This window comes from Papio anubis, chromosome 14, assembly GCF_008728515.1.
Source record: "Papio anubis isolate 15944 chromosome 14, Panubis1.0, whole genome shotgun sequence".
In the NCBI taxonomy this organism is placed as follows: Eukaryota; Metazoa; Chordata; class Mammalia; order Primates; family Cercopithecidae; genus Papio; species Papio anubis.
The window spans coordinates 34,909,572-34,930,736 of NC_044989.1; the positions used below are offsets into that span (position 1 = coordinate 34,909,572).

At 34.5% G+C, this 21,165-nt stretch overlaps 1 long non-coding RNA gene across 1 annotated transcript in view; it reads left to right on the top strand.

The window, feature by feature from the left end:
* Positions 1 to 1,525, top strand: part of LOC103876849 — a 49,295-nt gene extending 47,770 nt beyond the window's left edge. The window contains exon 5 of the long non-coding RNA XR_004178217.1: positions 707 to 1,525. This is a non-coding gene — a long non-coding RNA (uncharacterized LOC103876849). The remainder of the gene's footprint in view (positions 1 to 706) is intronic.
* The last annotated feature ends 19,640 nt before the right edge of the window (positions 1,526 to 21,165 follow it).

Here is a 21,165-nt window from a genome sequence, read left to right on the forward strand (position 1 = left end):
ATGGTGCTGGTAATGTCTTTTTTCTTGATATTGGTGCTGTTACAGAGATGTCTATTTCATAAAAAGTCATTGAGCTGTACACTTATGTACATGTGTCTGCATATATACTTACATCAGTGAAAGAAAGTAGATGCTAATAGATGTTTTGTAAAAGTTTTCTGAATTACATTAAATTTAAGAAACACCAACACATATTAACAGTGTGTTTTTCCATTTGATTATATGTGTTTTTGTTTTCTTATTTTGAATGTATAATATGCTGTATTCTAGAAGAGATTGGTGCATTTAGGTGGATAAACCTAAGTATAGCAAGACAGATGAAAACAAAGAAAAGTTGAGATAGAAAATAGAACCATATTGATCACAGTTATTACTGGTTTTTATATATGATTTGCACTTTCCCACCAGCTTTTGTCTTTTTTTTTGTATGCCTCATTAAGTATTCCTATCTTTTATTCAGCTCAGTGTATAGATACTTAATAATCAGAAAATAAAGGGAGCATCCTTAGTCTGTTCACTGTTAGAATTTTGCCTGTTTTGTATTTGCCCAAGTAAAATCTAAAGTATCTCCTTTGGCTGTCTAAATTTCTTCCACTTGTCAATTTGTTATACTACCATGAGTGTCAAATAATATGCTATTAAGGAAAACCTCATCAAAACAGCGTTGGTATCTTAGACTGCTAAACTGTGATTTCTTTCTTTCCAGGCTATAAGTTCAGAGTTTCTGCTGCTGCAACTTTACAACTGAGTCAGCTTGAAAAAGATTAAGTATATGGCCAAGGCTCGTTTTGTAAGTGACATCTATTATTCAGATTAAAAAAATGAAAGAATGATAACTTAAAGCACCTTCATCATAGGCTGAGTGCAGGGAGAATTCAGCTGTCATTTTGCATAAAGCTGGATCATCATTGCATTTAATCTTCATTTATCTTTGTACCTTTCTTTAGTCTATCTGTAGATTTTACTGCTGAAAGGTAGTGACCCTACAATATCAAATGAACAAATACATTTACCCTTGTTTGCTGTTAATAGTCTTAGGAACCATATTTCAATTCAATTAATAACTATGTTATTTTTCTTTTCTTCTTTTAAAAAAAAAAATCTCTTTAGTTAATTCTATGCAACTATGAGAAGATTTTTAAGACTCCTGCCTTTTGATAACTTGAATTCTCTTTGAATACTATGGTACCCATATAAAACTATCAAATATGACAAAGTTCATTTCAATCCTTGCCCTACTAGTAGCAGTTCTGGCATCAGGGACTGCCGCAAGTTAAGAGAGCATGATCAGTTTGACATCTTGTACGCTCATTGTCTTGGTAAAATGTTCCATGTGATTGGCTTAGGAATTTTTCTGATGGACAAGTCAGCCAAAGTTGAAGGTTTTCTTGCTTTCAGAGTTTGCTTTGCATTTGCTTGGGCTTGTTTTTATTTTTTATAATATTTTTGTGGATCTCCTGACCTCTTAGTTCTTGAATTTACTTCAAGCCACGGCTGCTGTCAATACACAAATAAGCAGACATCCTAACTCTGCGAAGCAAGGAGAAAATGATTCCTCTGTGAATTTGTTGCCTCAAAAACACAAAATGTGGGATTATGCTTGCTATTTCTTATTTTTTTCAAGGCAATTTATTTATCGATATTTGTCCGGCTTATTTTGTTGCACAAATAGTTATGACATATAGTAAACAAGACTACAAAGATATTCCAATGACGATCACCATCAGTAGACTCATCTTAGACAGAAGAAATGATTATAATTCCCTTCCTTCCTTCCTTCCTTCCTTCCTTCCTTCCTTCCTTCCTTCCTTCCTTCCTTCCTTCCTTCCCTTCCTTCCTTCCTTCCTTCCTTCCTTCCTTTCCTTCCTTCCTTCCTTCCTTCCTCTTTCCTTCTTTCTTCTTTTCTTTTCTTTCTTTTTTTTTCACACAGAGTCCCACTTTGTCACCCAGGCTGGAGTGCAGTGGCGCCATCTTGGCTCACTGCAAGCTCCGCCTCCCGGGTTCATGCTATTCTCCTGCCTCAGCCTCCTGAGTAGCTGGGACTACAGGCATCCGCCACCATGCCTGGCTAATTTTTTGTATTTTTGGTAGATACCGGGTTGCACCATGTTGCCCGGGTGCGGTGGCTCACGCCTGTAATCTGAGCTCTTTGGGAGGCTGAGGTGGGCAGATCACGAGGTCAGGAGATCGAATAATTTCTTTTTAATGGGAGAAATGACACATGAGATAAAATTCTTTACTACTTTTTGGTTCAAAGAACCCTAGAAGGATTGAGAGGCCTCGCTTCTACTCTTCATTCTGACACTGACAAAATGATATAAAATCAGCCAGTTAGCCCTTTGGAATTTAGTTTTCTCATCTTCCTTTTAAAATTAAGAGCTTAGGGTAGATTATTTTTAAAGTACGATTTATTTATGCTGTTCTACAGTTACCATTTGTTCATTACTTAATGTGAAAGAAAGTAGACTTAACTCGCACCGTCTCACTTGACCCTTCTAGTGATTCTAGGGAAAAGGCTTTTCCAGCATCTCCATTTTACAGAGAATAAACCACGGCAGAAATTAGGTAAATATCTGGTTCAGGGTAACACAGCTGGGCAGCAATGGAGCCAGGAATCCACTTGATTCTGTGTGACTCCAGTTCCTCTCCATTATATAATCCTACTCTTGTAGGAGATAGCATAGTATCTTCCTTAAATCCATGTATTCTGGAGCCAACCTGGCCTGCTATGCAATCCTTAAGAAGTTATTCTAGTCTAGGCTCTGCGCCTCAGTTTTATGGTAAAAGGGGAAAATAATTGTTTTTTCTTCATGTGGATATTGTAAGCTTTCAAAAAAGTAATAGACGTAAGTCGCTTAGGATAATGCCTGATATAAAAGCATTCCTTCAGTGTCACTCACTGCTATTCTTAACTTTATTCTTATTTCAAAAAGAGAGTCCTATTGGCTAAAATGTTCACTATTCAGGTGATGGGTACACTAAAAGTCTAGATTTCATTGCTATGCTGTATATGCATATAACAAACCCGTACTTGTGCCCTCTAAATATATAAAAATAAATACTTAAAAAAAAAAAAGAGAGAGAGAGAGAGTTGTGAGATTAAAATCACCTCATCTAGGGCCGGGCGTGGTGGCTCACGCCTATAATCCCAGCACTTTGGGAGGCCAAGGCGGGCCGATTACTTGAGGTTGGGAGTTTGAGACCAGCCTGACCAACATAGAGAAACCCCATCTCTATGAAAAATACAAAGGTGGCACATGCCTGTAATCCCAGCTACTAGGGAGGCTGAGGCAGGAGAATCGCTTGAACCTGGGAGGCAGAGGTTGCAGTGAGCCGAGATTGTGCCATTGCACTCCAGCCTGGGCAACAAGAACGAAACTCTGTCTCAAACAACAACAACAACAACAACAAAAATACAAAACCTCATCTATAGATCTATAGATGTGGTTTGATTGTATCAAATATGTCTTTTTACTACTGTTCACTTTGCATGACAAAATAGTCCAGTTCTTGTTTTAAATGGAATTCTGCAAATCAAATGGAATTTCAGTTTTCCCATAATAGCCTTGCAGATTTGATCAAAAAAATTAAAATAGAAAATCGCTTTAAGCTAGAGTAACTTTACCTGAGCTTCTAACTCTTATCAATTACATGACAATGTTTATTGCAATGGTGAATCATTTATGAGTAGTAGACATTCAATTGAATAACACCACATAATGAGGCCTGTTTCAAAGAGGGGGCATTCAACTGGAATCAAATTCAGTACACCTGTCTGTCACTCCTAACTCTGCCCTTCCATTCTAATAAACAGGAAAAAAAAATCTCTCAGTCTTTATGGGGTTAAATTTCTTTATCTTGAAATTAAATATAGTACCTATTTTTTATTAGGGCTATTCTGAAGGTTAAATAAGATAACGTCTACATATAGTGTTCTATAAAGTGTAAACCTCTCTTCAAAACTAAACTACATTTTTACGGAAACAGTCCTTAATTTTAAAAACTCTGCTTTAAATTCAGCCTGATTTTACAATGCCCTTTCATAATACAACAGTTTCTGAATCTGGACGCTTATGTTACTGTGCTTGATCTCTTATAAGAGACAAGCACATTAATGTTTCTAGGGTTCTATAGATTATCTTCCACAGTGGAGGCTTAGTGCAAGAACCCACATATATAAGGGCAAAGGGCATCACCTCACAAATTACATTGTTCTCTCATACTTCCAAAACATGTAATGAACTTAGAATAATACAGTAAGACCCAGGAGCCTGCCTTTTCCTTGCTCACTGAATGTTCCAAAAGAGCTTGTTAATGGGCTGCCACTCTATGAAGAGCAACCCAGGCAGAATTTAGCACATCCTCTTAGAGGTTTGTTTTTTTTCTAAATCCCATTTCTTAATGTTAGCCCCCCATTGTATTAATTTTTTTCAACACTGTTCATTAAAACAAGTGAACATGCCAAAATTGATTGAGTGGTTGAAAACAATTCAGCCATACTTTCTCTTGATTCTGAATTAGCAAGCTATCTAAAGGAACTTCTGGAATTATTAAGTTTCATGCTTGATAACCAATTCCAAGAACCAAAAGTTTGCTAGAATGTCCTGGACCTAGGTTTTTTATACCCCTCAAAGTTAGATTAGAGTATTTTGAGGCATGAAATGTCTATGCTGTGGACCAAATATAATCACTCAGCTTGGAATATAGCCAGATACACTTGCTATTGAAATTTTAATGTCAAGTGGCAAGAGATTTCCATCTACTTTCATTTGAAAAGTTATTGGGCATGTGTGAGTCATCTTATCTGTTTCTGGAAATAATACTACAATATTTCAATTTTGTTTCTCAATTATTTTCAATCATATTCTCTACATAATTCTATTGCAAATATATTGTTTAAAATCAAATCTGGAAATAACTTATATTCAAGGGTTGTTTATTGTTTCTCTGAGAGTTTCTGGAGGAAGAGATGTAGCTTTGTAGTTTAATTGAATTTTAATCCAATATAACAACATCATGCTTGTAATTGTCAGAGATTCCAAGACTGGGTTAAATAAGTACCTTTTGTGAACTTAAAAAAAAGTTCTATGGACCATTAACTTTTATAATCGAGTTTTAAAATGGCACATGTACAATCAAAAGTGTTGTTTCACTTCTTATTTATGGATTAGTTTATTACTACATGATTTTGGAAAATAATAGAAGCCACTGGAGAAACCACATGTCTAAAAAGAGGAATAATTTATTAATGCATTTAATGTGTATTTGGTCATAATGCATATTCTAATGACTTTATAAAATTAATTTAAAGACCAACCCCTGTGAAGCCAATAAGTAATAAGAACTTGATTATAGAAAGGCATATTTCATCTGGTAAACATTAGAATTAACTATTATTGTTTTGACTATTGTGGTTGAATGCCTTATATGTAAACACTAAATTAAGTTTTCCTTTTACCAAGATTGAACCCTTGGGTAGGGAAATACATATGTCTAGATTACATAACTGAGATGGCCTCAACCATTATCTCTTAGGTAATTCAGATTTGTTGCTTCTCAGCGGACACTGAAAATCTTTGCCCTGTGACTATATCCTGGTCCTCAAATTGGATTCATGGATCCTTTTCAGCCATGCCACTTAGCTCCAAAGTCTCTGTTTCCCCAGTGCTTATATCAGAGTCTGCCTTGCAAGTATACTCATTGCTGACCTTGAATGTTTTCTCTTAGTATCTTACTCTAGACTTTTTGCTCTTGTGGCCACACCCATCACTGCTTCAGGTGTCTTGTTAGGTTTCTAGAGGAAAAGATAAGGGGTTATGGGAATCGATTTTGAGAAGGCCTTCCCCCATCAGTTTTCTAGGCACACTCAGATGTACGTGAATTATAATTTAGGCCTGAGCAAAGACACATGTTACTGTTTCCAGAGAATTATTAACCGATTCAACAGCATGCAGTGTTATATTACATAGCATATAGGTAGATAATGGTCCTTACCAGGCCTATTTGAAGTTATTCCTAGTGCTTTCCATAGTATACTGTTCATATGTAAGAAATAAACCTATGCTAAATGATTTAATAAAGGTTGTTTTGAAACTGTTAAGACCAACACATATGTACATCATTCATATAACTCATATATTTATTCAACAGGCATTTGATAAGGACACAATTCATGTCAGCTGCTATATACATATCATGTCATTGAATCACTACTATGTGACTTAAAGAGGTTAGGACACTAATCTAAAGTCACACAGCAAATAAGGTATGAATCAAGTCACTAATTCAGGACTTTTTAACTTAAAACACCACGCTTATTTTGCTCTATCTCATGTCATTTTACATTGCTTAAAGAGATGCAAAAACAGCAGAATAATAAAATTATTGAGAATGAGAATAGTTAACACATTGAATTCTTTCAATGTGCTATTCTAATGTATCGATTTTACATTATTTATGTTATATAATACTTATAAGAATACCTTGTAATAAATATTGTTATTGTTCCTTTAATACACATGAATAAGTTAAGCCTCAAAGAATCAAGTCATATGCTATAAAAACGTTAATGGCAAAACTAAATTTTATCCCCTGGCTGCCTTATCTCAAACTCACATGTTTAACCATAAGAGTAAACATGAATGGGACAAAAGACTGTCTATCAAAATAAGATTGGAGATGAATTCTTTACAAGGGAAGATTTTAATCAAGGTAAGTACATAAACTGAGAGAGTTCATAGAGTTTAGCTACAAATGTGCTAGATCTATATATGATGAGAAGTACTCCATCCTATTTTGATAAATCTGAGTGAGGTTTTCTTTAGGAGAGGTTAACATTTTGAAATTATTTATGAAAATCTAGCTCTTGGGGGGAATTGGGTTAACTTGCATAACCAGTTCTATGTAAATGCTTTAACATAGAAGATGAATGGATAAAAGCATTTGGAATATTAGATCTTCGTCAGATGGATAAATTGGAAAATTTTTCTCCCATTCTGTAGGTTGCCTGTCTACTCTGATGCTAGTTTCTTTTGCTGTGCAGAAGCTCTTAAGTTTAATTAGATCCGATTTGTCAGTTTTGGCTTTTGTTGCAATTGCTTTTGGTGTTTTTGTCATGAAGTCTTTGCTCATGTCTAGGCCCTGAATGGTATTGCCTAGGTTTTCTTCTAGGGTTTTTATGGTTTTACGTTTTATGTTTCAGTCTTTAATTCATCTTGAGTTAACTTTTGTATAAAGTGTAAGGAAGGGGTCCAATTTCAGTTTTCTGCATAAGGCTCTCCAGGTTCCCAGCACCATTTATTAAATAGGGAATCATTTCCCCATTGCTTGTTTTTGTCAGGTTTGTTGAAGATCAGATGGTTGTAGAATCTACAAGGAACTTAAAACAAATTTACAAGAAATAAACAACCCCATCAAAAAGTGGGTGAAGGAAATAAACAGACCCTTCTCATAAGAAGACATTTACACAGTCAACATACGTATCAATAAAACCTCATCACTGGTTATTAGAGAAATGCAAATCAAAATCACAATAAGATACCATCTCACACCAGTTAGAATGGCAATCATTAAAAAGTCTAGAAACAACACATGCTGGCAAGGATGCTGAACAAATAGGATCACTTTTATACTGTTGATGGGAGTGTAAATTAGTTCAACCATTGTGGAAGACAGTGTGGCGATTCTTCAAGGATCTAGAACCAGAAATACCATTGGACCCAGCAATCCCATTACTGGGTATATACCCAAAGGATTATAAATTATTCCATTACAAGGACATATGCACATAAATGTTTATTGCAGCACTTTTTACAATAGCAAAGACTTGGAACCAACCCAAATGCCCATAAATGATAGACTGGATAAAGAAAGTGTAGCACATATACACCATGTAATACTATGCAGCCATAAAAAAGAATGAGTTCATGTCCTTTGCAGGGACATGGACGAAGCTGGAAACCATCATCCTCAGCAAACTAACACAGGAACAGAAAACCAAACACCACATATTCTCACTCATAAGTGGGAGCTGAACAGTGAGAACACATGGACACAGGGAGGGGAACATCACACACCAGGGCCTATTGGTGGGTGTAGGGAAAGAGGAGGGAGAGCATCAGGACAAATACCTAATGCGAGCTGAGCCTATAACCTATGATGGGTTGATGGGTGCAGCAAACCACTGTGGCACATGTATACCTGTGTGACAAATCTGCACGTTCAGCACATGTATCCCAGAACTTAAAAAAAAAAAAAAATGGAATTACTTTGGATAAAGAAGTTTTCTAGAACCATAGTGAAAATGGGAAGTTTTAATGAAGGAATCAGATATAGATTTTAAGAGCATCAGGATTATATAGCACACTTCTAAGAAAAAGGTATCTACCTTAACTAATACCTTTACCTGTTTTCATATAATAGAATGCCATTGTTACGATCAATACAAGAGGTTCAAACATCTTCTACGATTATTTTTCCAGGATGTAACTTAAAGGCAAATGTACAAAGGATAAAATGGAGCAGCTTTCTTTATTTCTTTATTTGATTAGTATTTCCAACTTAAGTTCACATTAAAGGAGAACATTTTTATTTATGCATAAAAAATATATATCCTTGTAAAGGTTAATAACTTAGAAAATATGGCAGCAGTTTTCTTCAGTATTGTGTGGGTGTTATATGGAGGAATATTCCACTACTGCCAACTTTCAAGTTTATCACTATTGCCTTTTGAGTGTTATTGAACTAAATGAAAAGGTTCTAGAAAATTTTTATAATGAGAATTTTCTTATGCATGTTACTTACACTTGGATGAAGTGATTTTACTTATCTTTACTCATAAAATGGTAATGTTTGAGAAGTCTTCCTTTGAAAGGATATAAACTTTTTTTTTTTTAAGATAAGGGAGAATGGCTTTTCAAAGGAGCCTCACATTTCAATCACTCACTGAAACTTTCACAGAAATTATACCAGCTATGTCAACTCTGAAATGCCTCCAGCATCATCAACTATGTTAGGGTCTGAGGAATAAGTAGAATAAATAACATTGTTTAATTGAAAGAGTCCTGAAATTTTGATTTTTGTTTTAGATTCAGGGGGTGTATATACAGTTTTGTTATACAGCTATATTGCCTGATCCTGAAGTTTGGGGTAGGTTGATCCCACTGCCCCGGTGGGGTAGTAAGAATAGTATCCAATAGTTAATTCTCAACCCTTACCCCTCTCCTGCCTTTCATCCCCAGTGTCTATTGTTGTTATCTTTATGTTCATGAGTATACAATGTTTAGTTTCCACTTATAAGTGATAACAGGCAGTATTTGGTTTTCTCTTCTGTGCTAATTCACTTAAGATAATGGCCTTCAGCTGCATCCATGTTGCTGCAAAGGGCAACATTTGTTATTTTTATTTACTTATTTTTTTGGGACACAATCTCGCCCTGTTGTCCAGGCTGGAGTGCAATGGTGTGATCTTGGCTCACTGCAACCTTCACCTCCTGGATTCAAACAATTCTCCCAACTCAGCCTCCGAGTAGCTGGGATTACAGGCACCTACACCATACCCAACTAATTTTTGTATTTTTAGTAGAGACAAAGTTTCACCATGTTGGTCAGGCTAGTCTCAAACTTTTGATCTCGTAATCTGCCCACCTAAACCTCCCAAAGCGCTAGGATTAAAGGTGTGAGCCACCATTCCTGGCCAATTTTTTTTTTTTTTTTTTTTTTTTTTTTTTTTATGGCTGTGTAGTATTCCATGGTATATATATACCACATTTTCTTTATTCAATCCACTATTGATGGGAACCTAGGTTGATTCCATGTCTTTGATATTTTGAATAATGCTGTCATGAATATATGAGTGCATGTGTCCTTTTGGTTGAGTGATTTATTTTAGTTGAACAATTTTTTTATGTGCTCAGTAATGGGATTGCTGGGTCAAATGGTAGTTCTGTTTTAAGTTGTTTAAGAAACCTCCAAACTCTTTTCCACAGTCGCTAAACTAATTTACATTCCTGCTAAAGGTATAAGCATTCTCTTTTCTTTGTAGCCTCACCAGCATCTGTTGTTTTTGATTTTATTTTTTAAATAATAGTCACTCTGACTGGTTAAGCTACACTATTGTAAAACATCGATTACTATTTTTTTATCTTTGTCCATCTTTTTTTTAAAAAATATATATACATTGGAGCTTTGATTACAGAAACTACAACTAGCAGTACTGTAAGACATTTCAAAAGAGTATCATAGTGTATTCTAAGTATTCACCTTCTAAGGAAGACTTCATTTAAATGGGTAACTATACCTGTAACAAATGGAAATATTCAATTACCTGTTTCAGGTTCCACATTAAAGTCAATGACAATTTTTCAGGAAAAACATGTAAAGTACTATGATTCCACATATCTAATATGGTACCAAGAGCTAGCAATCAGGTAGGATAAGTATCACATCTCAAAACTCCATTTCCCAAGCCTCCATTCATCACTTCTGATAAAACACAATCTCCAAGTAAAAATCGAGTGCTTGTATTAATAGAAATACAACCCCAAAAATATTCTTTAACTTTGTGTTTCAATTGTACTGCTACCTATAAACCTCTCTTACATAGAAAGTGTGAATTTTCAATAACAAAGACTTGGAACCAATCCAAATTTCCATTAGTGATAGACTGGAGCACTTTGGGAGGCCGAGACGGGTGGATCACAAGGTCAGGAGATCGAGACCATCCTGGCTAACATGGTGAAACCCCGTCTCTACTAAAAATACAAAAAACTAGCCGGGCAAGGTGGCGGGCGCCTGTAGTCCCAGCTACTCGGGAGGCTGAGGCAGGAGAATGGCGTAAACCCGGGAGGCAGAGCTTGCAGTGAGCTGAGATCCGGCCACTGCACTCCAGCCTGGGCGACAGAGCGAGACTCTGTCTCAAAAAAAAAAAAAAAAAAAAAAAAGAAAATATGGCATGTATACACCATGGAATACTATGCAGCCATGAAAAAGGATGAGTTCATGTCCTTTGCAGAGACATGGATGAAGCTGGAAACCATCATTCTCAGCAAACTATCACAAGGACAGAAAACCAAACACCACATGTTGTCACTCATAGGTGGGAATTGAACAACGAGATCACTTGGACACAGGGCAGGGAACATCACACAACAGGGCCTATCATGGGGTGGGGGTTAGGGGAGGGATAGCATTAGGAGAAATATCTAATGTAAATGATGAGTTGATGGGTGCAGCAAACCAACATGGCACATGTATCAAACCTGCATGTTGTGCACATGTACCCTAGAACTTAAAGTATAATAACAAAGAAAAGAAAGTGTGAATTTTCTGCCTGCTTGTGTGTATACGTGCATGCATATATATAATATATATATCTAATGTATCCCATAAATACACTTACGATGTATACACATATATAGACATGCATATATATATACCTACTATGTATACAGATATACATACACACACATATATATATGTGCATGCACATATACACACGCAGGCAGAAAATTCAAGCACACACAAACATACATATATATAATAAACAGTTTATTTTTTATTTTTCTGGATAGATAGTAGGTGTACATATTCATGGGGTACATGTGATATTTTGATACAGGCATAGAATGCATAATAATTACATCAGGGTAAATGGGGTATCCATCACCTCAAGCATTTATCCTTTCTTGTGTTACAATCTGATTACACTTTTAGTTATTTTAAAATGTACAAGAAACTGTAGTTACCCTGTTATGCTGTCAAATACTAGTTTTTATTCATCCTATCTAATTATGTTTTTGTGTCTATTAACCATCTCTATTCTCCCATCTTCACTAGCTTTCCCAGCCTCTGGTAACCATCATTCTACTCTTTGTCTCGATGAGTTCAATGTTTAAAATTTTTTAGCTCCCACAAATAAGTGAGAACATGCAAAGTTTGTCCTTCTGTGCCTGGCTTATTTCATTTAACATAATTATCTCCAGTTTTATCCATGTTGTTGCAAACCATCAGATCTCATTCTTTCTCGTGGCTGAATAGTACTCTATTGTGTATATGTACCAATTTTTTATTATCCATGAATCTTTTGATGAACAATCAGGTTGATTCCAAATCTTGGCTATTCTGAATAGTACTGCAGTAAATATGGGAGTGCAAATATTTCTTTGATTTCCAGATTACTGATTTCCTTTCTGTATAACTAGCAGTGGGGTGGCTGCATCATATTGATAGTTCTAATATTAGTTTCTTGAAAAACCCCCAAACTGTTTTCAATAGTGGTTTTACTAATTTGCATTCCTACACACAGTGCAAGAAGGTACCCTTTTCTCCACATCTTCACCAGCATTTGTTATTGCCTGTCTTTTGGAAATAAGCCATTTTACCCGGGGTAAATTGATATCTCATCAGTTTTGATTTGTATTTCTCTGATGATCAATGATGTTGAGCACCTTTTCATACACATGCTTGCCATTTGTATATCTCCTTTTAAAAATGTCTGTTCAGAACTTTTGCCCATTTCATACACATGCTTGCCATTTGTATATCTTCTTTTTAGAAATGTCTATTCAGAACTTTTGCCCATTTTTAAATGAGAATATTAGATTTTTTTTCTTATTGAGTTGTTTGAGCTCTGGTTAATCCCTTGTCAGATGGATACTTTGCAAATATTTCTCTCCCATTCTATGGGCTGTGTCTTCACTTTGTTGATTGCTTTCTTTGCTGTGCAGAAGCTTTTTAACTTGAGGTGATCCCATTTGTCCAGTTTTGCTTTGGTTGCTTATGCTTGTGGGGTATTACTCAAAAAACCTCTGCCCAGCCTAGTGTTCTGGAGAGCTTCCCCAACATTTTTTCGTGATGGTTTCATAGCTTGAGCTCTCAGATTTGAGTATTTAATCCATTTTGATTTGATTTTTGTCTATGGTGAGAGGTAGTGTCTCATGTCATTATTTTGCATATGGATATCCAATTATTTCAGCCCTATTTACTGAAGATTGTCCTTTCTCCAATGTGTGCTCTTGGCACCTTTGTAAAAAATGAGTTCACTGTAGATGTATGGATTTATGTCTGGGTTCTCTATTCTGATCCATTAGTCTGTAAGTCTGTTTTTATGCCAGTATCATGCTGTTTGGTTTAGTGTAGCTCCGTAGTATAATTTGAAGTCAGATAATGTAATTCTTCCAGTTTTATTATTTTTGCTCAGGATGGCTTTAGCTATTCTGTGTTTTGTTTTGTTTTGTTTTTTGTGGTCCCATGTAAATTTTAGAATTATTTTTTCTATTTCTGTGAATAATCATTTGTATTTAAATAGATTGATTTGAATCTCTAGATTGCTTTGGACAGTGTGGATATTTTAACTGTATTCCTTCTTCCAATCCATAAACATAAAATATTTTTCGACTTTTTTGTTATAACACACACCAGTTTCCTTTGGCTATCATTTCTAAAGATTGTAAAGACTATCCAGGTAGGTTAAAATATCCAAAAGTAACATCTGGCCCTTCTTAGTGATCTCATTCCATCCTCACTCCCTTAGACAGATTAAGATACTGTTGCAGATTAGGTCATGGCAATTCTATCAACTTAATCACAAAGAAGTGACTGCTTAACTCTTTAATCCATTCAGTTTTTCTTCTCTAGATTTTACTTTATATTTCTCTTCCTTTAGTTTTTGTAGGACCTTACTTTTTGTCCCTTACCTTATGTCCTTTACCATTCCTTTTTTAAATTTAACATTTATATATTTTTTCAATTTCTCTGCTTTTTTAAAAAAAAATTGTGTCCTCAGCCCTCTGCTCTTTTGAATTCATAACTTCTTCAAAATACCTTTATTTGGTGTTCAACTACTGTATGTTTGCTAATCAATAACAAGAGAACTATCTCTCATATAATCCAGACCTCTATCTCCAGTGGTCTGTCAGACATCTTTGCTTTCATGTTAAAATGAAATAATTCATGCTAAAATGGAAATAATTAAAACAAACTAACAAAGCAAAAACTTTAGCCTTTTAACATTTGTCAGTTTTTAAAATGACATCATTAGCCACCAAGTAAGTCACCTAAGACACATCCACTTTTGTTTTTTAACATTACTGTCCTCTACCTTGCCCCATCTAATGGCCATCAAATTCATTGATGCTACAACTTTGATAGCTTATCATGTCTGTTTTCTAGAATTCTTGCCACCCAGTTAGTTCAGAGCCCTGTAATTTTTTCAAACAAAATAAGGAATCTCTTATTTTGCCTGGCTGTGATCTTATCCTCATATCCTTTGCCAAACAGGCATAAAAATTGCCCATTTTCCACAGTGTTGCAAATCTGATCATATCATTTCCATTAAAATAATGTTAAAACTCCTTCAGGATTTTATTCAGCATAGAATTTTTATGATATCCATTCAAGATCTGGAACCTGCCCACTGCTCCAGCTTCCTTCTCATGTTTTATGTCTGTGCATTATACATGCAATTCTTTTGCTTGAAATGTGATTCTCTCTTCCCCATCTTTTTCATCTTTCATCTAATTGACCTGAACATAGCCTTCAAAAAATATTTCTTAAGCCACAGCCAAATGTCCATATCCCTTAATCTGTGCTCTCAGAGGATTCTGCATACTCTTCTTACATAAGAGTATGTAAGAAGTATTCACACTTCAATGTGCTCAATAATTCACTTGTCTGTCCTCTGTATGGCCTAAGCTCTTTGAGGGCAGGAACCCTGCTTTATTTAATTTTAAATCCCTAGCATTTATTCCTGAGTCTTAAAGTGTTAAACAAATATTCATTAAGTAAAGATATAATTACAAGAAACACACAGAAAAAACTTCTATTTTATCTTTCTTGGGAGAGGTGATTACTTTTTATGATACCCTTCCCATTTCTACTGTTACCTATTTCCATTTTTTCTTACAAAATGAGACCTAACCCTAAAAATAATAATAATATTCTTGAAGGATAGTCTTTAATCCTCTGAATAGCTAGATATTTACAATTACATAATTTCTTGACAAACATGTCCTGAATTATGCTTCTCAGGAGACATTCATTTAAATAGCTCAGGACACAGCTAAGTTTCCAGGAAAATAAAGTTAAGAACATACATAGGGATTACAATCTCTAGGAGATAATACGTTGCCTACTTCTTCAACAGGGGAATTAGAAAACGAGTTGCATATAGCCTCATTAGGAGGATAGAAAGCTACTGTCACTTTTCTAAGAGGTGCTCTGAGCCTCTTCTTTCTATTACTTTTTTCTTTTACATTGTGCAGCTTATGTAAATAGCTGTGATACCATTTAGACTTTCTTTTTGGTGAGAGGCAATAGTCCTTTCTGGAGTGATGATTATTATTAGTTTTACAAACACCCTCTGGAATCTGTTTTGTGCATATTATATTAATTCACTAACATGATTTTGTTAATTTACAAATCTAATTGCAAATTTCTGGAAAGAAAAAATATATTTACACACACACATATGCACACATAGGTGTGTATGTATATATATGTACACACGTGATGTATACACATGTCTACATTCCACATGTGTATATATGTAATGCATACACATATGTAATGTGTACACATACGTAATGTATATACATATACATAGGTGTGCAGATATATACACATATGTGTGTATATATCTATATCTATATATATCTATCTATAGAGAGAATTCAATGAAGCGCCAAAGTTGTAAGGCATGATTTTTGTACTATAGAATTTTGACATTTTTAGGTGTCTGGGGCAGAAGAAGGGAAGATACGCAAACACAGAGTAAAACAAGCTAAATATCCAAGTATCTGGTCTTTAGGTATATTGTTCACTTAGGAACACCTGTACTCAATTTTTATTTCACTCACTCATGAACACTCAGTTATTAGACAGTTTCTAGTATTCTGATTTGTAATCCTCAAGGATTACTTTAGACTAAGTACCGTAGATAAGAAATAGCCAATTTATAATGCAAAAATATGTTGTTAAAGTGACCTGAAGTTTCTTATAACAATAAATAAATGTAATGAAATATTTTCTAATATATTATCTGCAAATTAATACACTTTAAACTCAGAATAATTAGGAGTTACAAGATCTGGCCCTAACCATTGAAACAGTAATTTCGCTTTTAGAGGCTTTCCTAAGGAAAACACCTGGAGTATATTATAAGAAATAGGTTTATACGAATGATCTTCAAATTAGTGTTATGGTGGCAAACATAATAAAAAACCAGGAAGCAAATAATACTATAGTTATGCAATGACCAGGCATTAATGCAGCCAATAATATAAACTTTTCTCTAAGTTTATGTCATGAGAAATGCTTTTGCTATGATAAGTAAAGCATTCAGGAATCAGAAACATCTTTAATGTTTACACATTAAATTATTTAATACTAACCCTCTTTTAATGCGTATTTTTACTTAATTATAACATAATTATAACATAATTAAGCAAAAATACGCATTAAAAGGGGGTTAGTATTAAATAAATTAAACATTTAGGTGGCTTTTATCTGAGAATTGTCAAACTTTCCATTCTCTTTTTATTGTAATTTTAAGTATTTTATATTTTTAGAATTATGGATGAATATTAAAACTATACTAAAAATAAACTTTTTGTTTACGACTATATAAAAATAAATGAAATTTAGTTAATATCTGTAAAATCTAACAGCAATTTTTTTCTAACTTCTGGAATAACAATTGCTGGTTCTCTCTGCTTCTAATACTCTAGTGAATAAGTCAAAGGTCAAAGAAATTTGAACTTACAGGATTCACTTTGCAGATAGTATTTTATTATAATTTATTTTTTTAATTCTGAAACTTCTAAAATAAGTACTATGTAATATTGTGTGGAAATTAACTATCACATGTTAATAGTCATACTTTTCCCACATTTTGCTTCCTCTTGAATTTTTATTTATTTATTTATTTATTTATTTATTATTATTATTATACTTTAAGTTCTAGGGTACATGTGCATATACTTGTGCAGGTTTGTTATATGTATGCTTGTGCCATGTTGGTGTGCTTGCTGTCGGCTGTAACATGGCTCAGTGTTTTGCAATGTGGGACAACCTGCATACCCATGATAGGCCCCGGTGTGTGATGTTCCTTGGAGTCCAAGAGTGATCCTCATTTCAGTTCCCACCTATGAGTGAGAACATGCGGTGTTATCCCTTTCTTTTTTTGGCAAATATACACCTCTTCGTATCCCAGCTTTAGTGGGTTTAAAGAGAATGAAAATCAAAGTTTTGATCAACACCGATCCAACTCTCAATTTCCTAGATAGCAAATGTAAACCTGATAAGAATGTTACAACTCACTTACAACCAAATTATAAACTACTAACCAATTTGGCTGCCAAAGTTGGAGTAGAGAATCATGTTGGTAACATGTAGAGGTAAAAACCATCCTTTCTGTGCTAAATTAGCCTATGTATCATCAACATTTTAATACTGTTTTTTTGAATAATTCCAATTTGTACAATTGCAGAAAACATTTAATGCAAGGTTCAGACAACATAAAAAATGTATGTTAAATTTCTTATATAGTTGATATTAAAATCAATTGAGTGTCAGCTGCAAGATGGTCTGAAAACATAGGGGCCAGGGGTAAGAATGGTTATCAGTTGCACTATGTGCATTTTCCAAAGTCACAAGAACAGAAAGATTATTTCCTTTTTACGAACTTTCCATCTTTGACAAACTTGTAACATAAAAGGCTTCTATTGGAATAATAATGATCTTGTACTTCCTTTTAGCTTAAATAACTCTGTTGGGTCAACACTTCATGTCTGGAACAACAGACTATGTTTAATTCAATTTTAAGGGGAATGAAAAAAGACAGTGAGGGTAATGAAAATATACTACCTTATCAATACAAGGTGAGGAAAGCCAAGAAGGAACAATGGTGGAGAAAACGTCTCTTGAAGGAAATGAAACTAGAAAAGAGATGATTGCCTGTCCACTGTATGGGAAATAATATAAGCCATTTGGAATGAAGGTCATTTAATAAAGGGAAGCTTCAGCAATGCTTTTACAGTAGACTTCATCAAATCTCAACATCTATTTGTATTTAATTTCTAGGCTGTTCAATCTCATATTGATGATTGTGGCTACCCACAAATTTTCTGATGTTCATGGATGTGTGTTAAAATATCAAGCCAAAAATAGGTAAATCAAAGTAGCATTAAAAAGTAAGAAAATGAGTTGGATAGAAAATAGTGGTTTATATTTTTGGCATTATTTTAGCCATTTTGAAAGATTATATTAATATTGCATTCAATTAAATGAAGCATGGTGAAACCACATTTTAGAAGTAACATAAATTTGTTTCTCCTGAAGAAGACATAGACTCATTTTAGGCCAGGGGAAAAATGACTTCTATTAATATCCATTCTAGCTAAACACAATGGACGTTAACAAGTTATTTCACCTTGTTTGCTTATTTACTACACAATACATCATCTGGAAAAAGAAATGTACTCAGGGGCACACTAAGCTTATGAGGAGCCATAAGGAAAGCATCACTGCTCAGAAGGTTGAGTGTGAACTTACAGAAAAATTGTCATATCACTAAACAAATTTTTAATGTCTAAGAGCAATACATGTAAGGGCTAAGTGAATCATAAGCTGTGAGCCTCTATGTCTGTCCAACTCAATTATATATTTCAAAAAATAACCACAAAACAATGTCCACAGGCTCATAAGTTTAAGTTCACACACACACACACACACACACACACACACACACACACACTAGACTAAATACCTGCATATGTATATAAGCAATTATATTTTATCACCGTGAAACATATCAGCACATTAATTCAAATTTTAACTCCTGTTTTATCTGTGATAACAAAATAAACAAGGCCAAACAGACGACATAAATACACATGAACTTTGGGGAAAAGAAGGCACAATTAAACTAAATTATATAGTTAGAGTTCTCCATAATAGAAATAGCACCTAGGTGTGCAACATATGAGCAAGACTCAATTCCATACCATTAAACTTCGTGGAGAGAGGCTGGATGGAGTCAGCATTGGTGGTTTCAAAGAAGATAATATTTGTATTAATATTGGAATTATATACACACACATGCATGCACACACACACAGGCACACACTTATGGACAGACATTAATTCCATATATGTTTATTCAGAATTACATGTATTTTCTTAATATCCTCTCATCCTAAAATCTCTATGATGGATTATTGTGGTAAATTGAATCCATTAGGTTGAAGAGACATAATCTTATTTCAATTATATTAATGCAATACTGTATTTATTCTTGTGGGAAGATTGTTCTGATCTCTTTCAAGTCATAGGCTAAGTAAACTTTGGTACCCTAAGATTTTCCAAACCGAGTGAGCATATAGATCCCTATCTACAGCATGTGCACTTTATTATAAAAATTCTAATTTCAAAAGTCATAAACTTCTGAAGGCATAAACAGTAAGTTCTGAGATATAAAGGCAGGATCACAAAAAGATGAAGCTCCCAATACTTTATCATCTGTCTGAAGAAACCAGTTAAACAATTATGTCAATAAATACCTCAGCCAAAAATTTGTTTTCTTTTATCATAATCTTTCTTTTTACAGATATAAAACATGGCCATATGCCAGGAGTTGTGCTCAATGCTTTTTACATGTTATCTTGTTTCATAACAACAGAACTTTAAAATATATTATCAGTGAGAAAACTGAGGCATAGAATAACTTGCCAAGGCCACCCAATTAGTAAAGGGTAGAGATGGTCTTTGAATCTCAACTACAGGCTTTTAGAGCTCATTTTCTTACCTATTACATTATATAGCCCCGTACTTTATTAAATTTGAAGAAGTATGTTTAAGTAACTAACTCATTAATGATGTTTGGTACAAATTAAATTCCATATTCCAAATTAATGATTCATGGGTTGGAAAGGAAATTCTCAAATTCATCCTAATCCCACATAGACACATCTCCCAGAGTGTAATATATCTGGAACATGTTTGGCAGTTGTTATATTTTTGCTGAATCAACAAATGAAAGAATACAGTATGACTACTCAAATCAACTTAGACGGGGAGATGTCATTATTTAAGGCTCATTTTATGAAATAGTGGCTTTGACTCTGTTTCAAGGTGTAGCACTACTCTTGATGCTGCAATAACTCAATCTCATAAATTCCATAGACACTGGAATTATTACAATTGGTCTTTTTCATGGTATTTATTAGATTGGGAATTGATTAGAGATAATACCTAAGTTTGAATAAAGGCTTATACATTTTAAAGCATGAAGATAACAGACAACATTGACGAAAGCAAACATAGAATGAAAAGGAACATTATATGCTAGAACTAAAAGTAGTCACTGTGTATTTGTTGATGCCTAAGATCAGTTAATTATAGTACCTTAAGCCTTCTTAATGGGATTCTTACGCTTTTTCAATATATTTTAGTAAACCAAACCCATTACAATAACCTTCAATTGTGATTTCATCGTGTCTTTTTTTTTAATGACCAAAGATTCTTCTTAATTATAGAAAGCAATTTAATAAGCAAATATTTAAATATGAACTATGTGCAGTTGACAATCTCTGACTGATGAGAGATCAGACTCTACCAACATTTGGATAATTAATTTTAGTGATAAAAGAGGCAAATACCAATAGGGAAGTAATCTAAAATGCCTGTGCTTTCGTTTTCTTTATTTTTATTTTTTATTTTTTGAGATGGAGTTTTGCTTTTGTTGCCCGGGCTGGCATGCAATGGCACGATCTTGGCTCACTGCAACCTCTGCCTCCTGGGCTCAAGTGATTCTCCCACCTCAGCCTCCTGAGTAGCTGGGATTACAGGCATGCACTACCACACCCGGCTAATTTTTTTGTATTTTTGATAGCGACAGGGTTTCTCCGTGTTGGTCAAGCTGGTCTCTGACTCCCGACCTCAGGTGATCCGCCCAACTCAGCCTCCCAAAGCACTAGGATTATAGGCCTGAGCCACCGTGCCCGGCTTGTGCTTTCTATACCATCTGTGGAAAATTTCTAAGAGGGCTTATCTAAGGGAAAGGCTAATTATTTCAAATGGCTCCTCTGTGAAGTCACAGCTCTGCAACCTCTTGTCAGTTGTGTAACTTTCAGAAAAGAATTGAAAAGAGCTCTGGGTGAGTGGGAAAGTG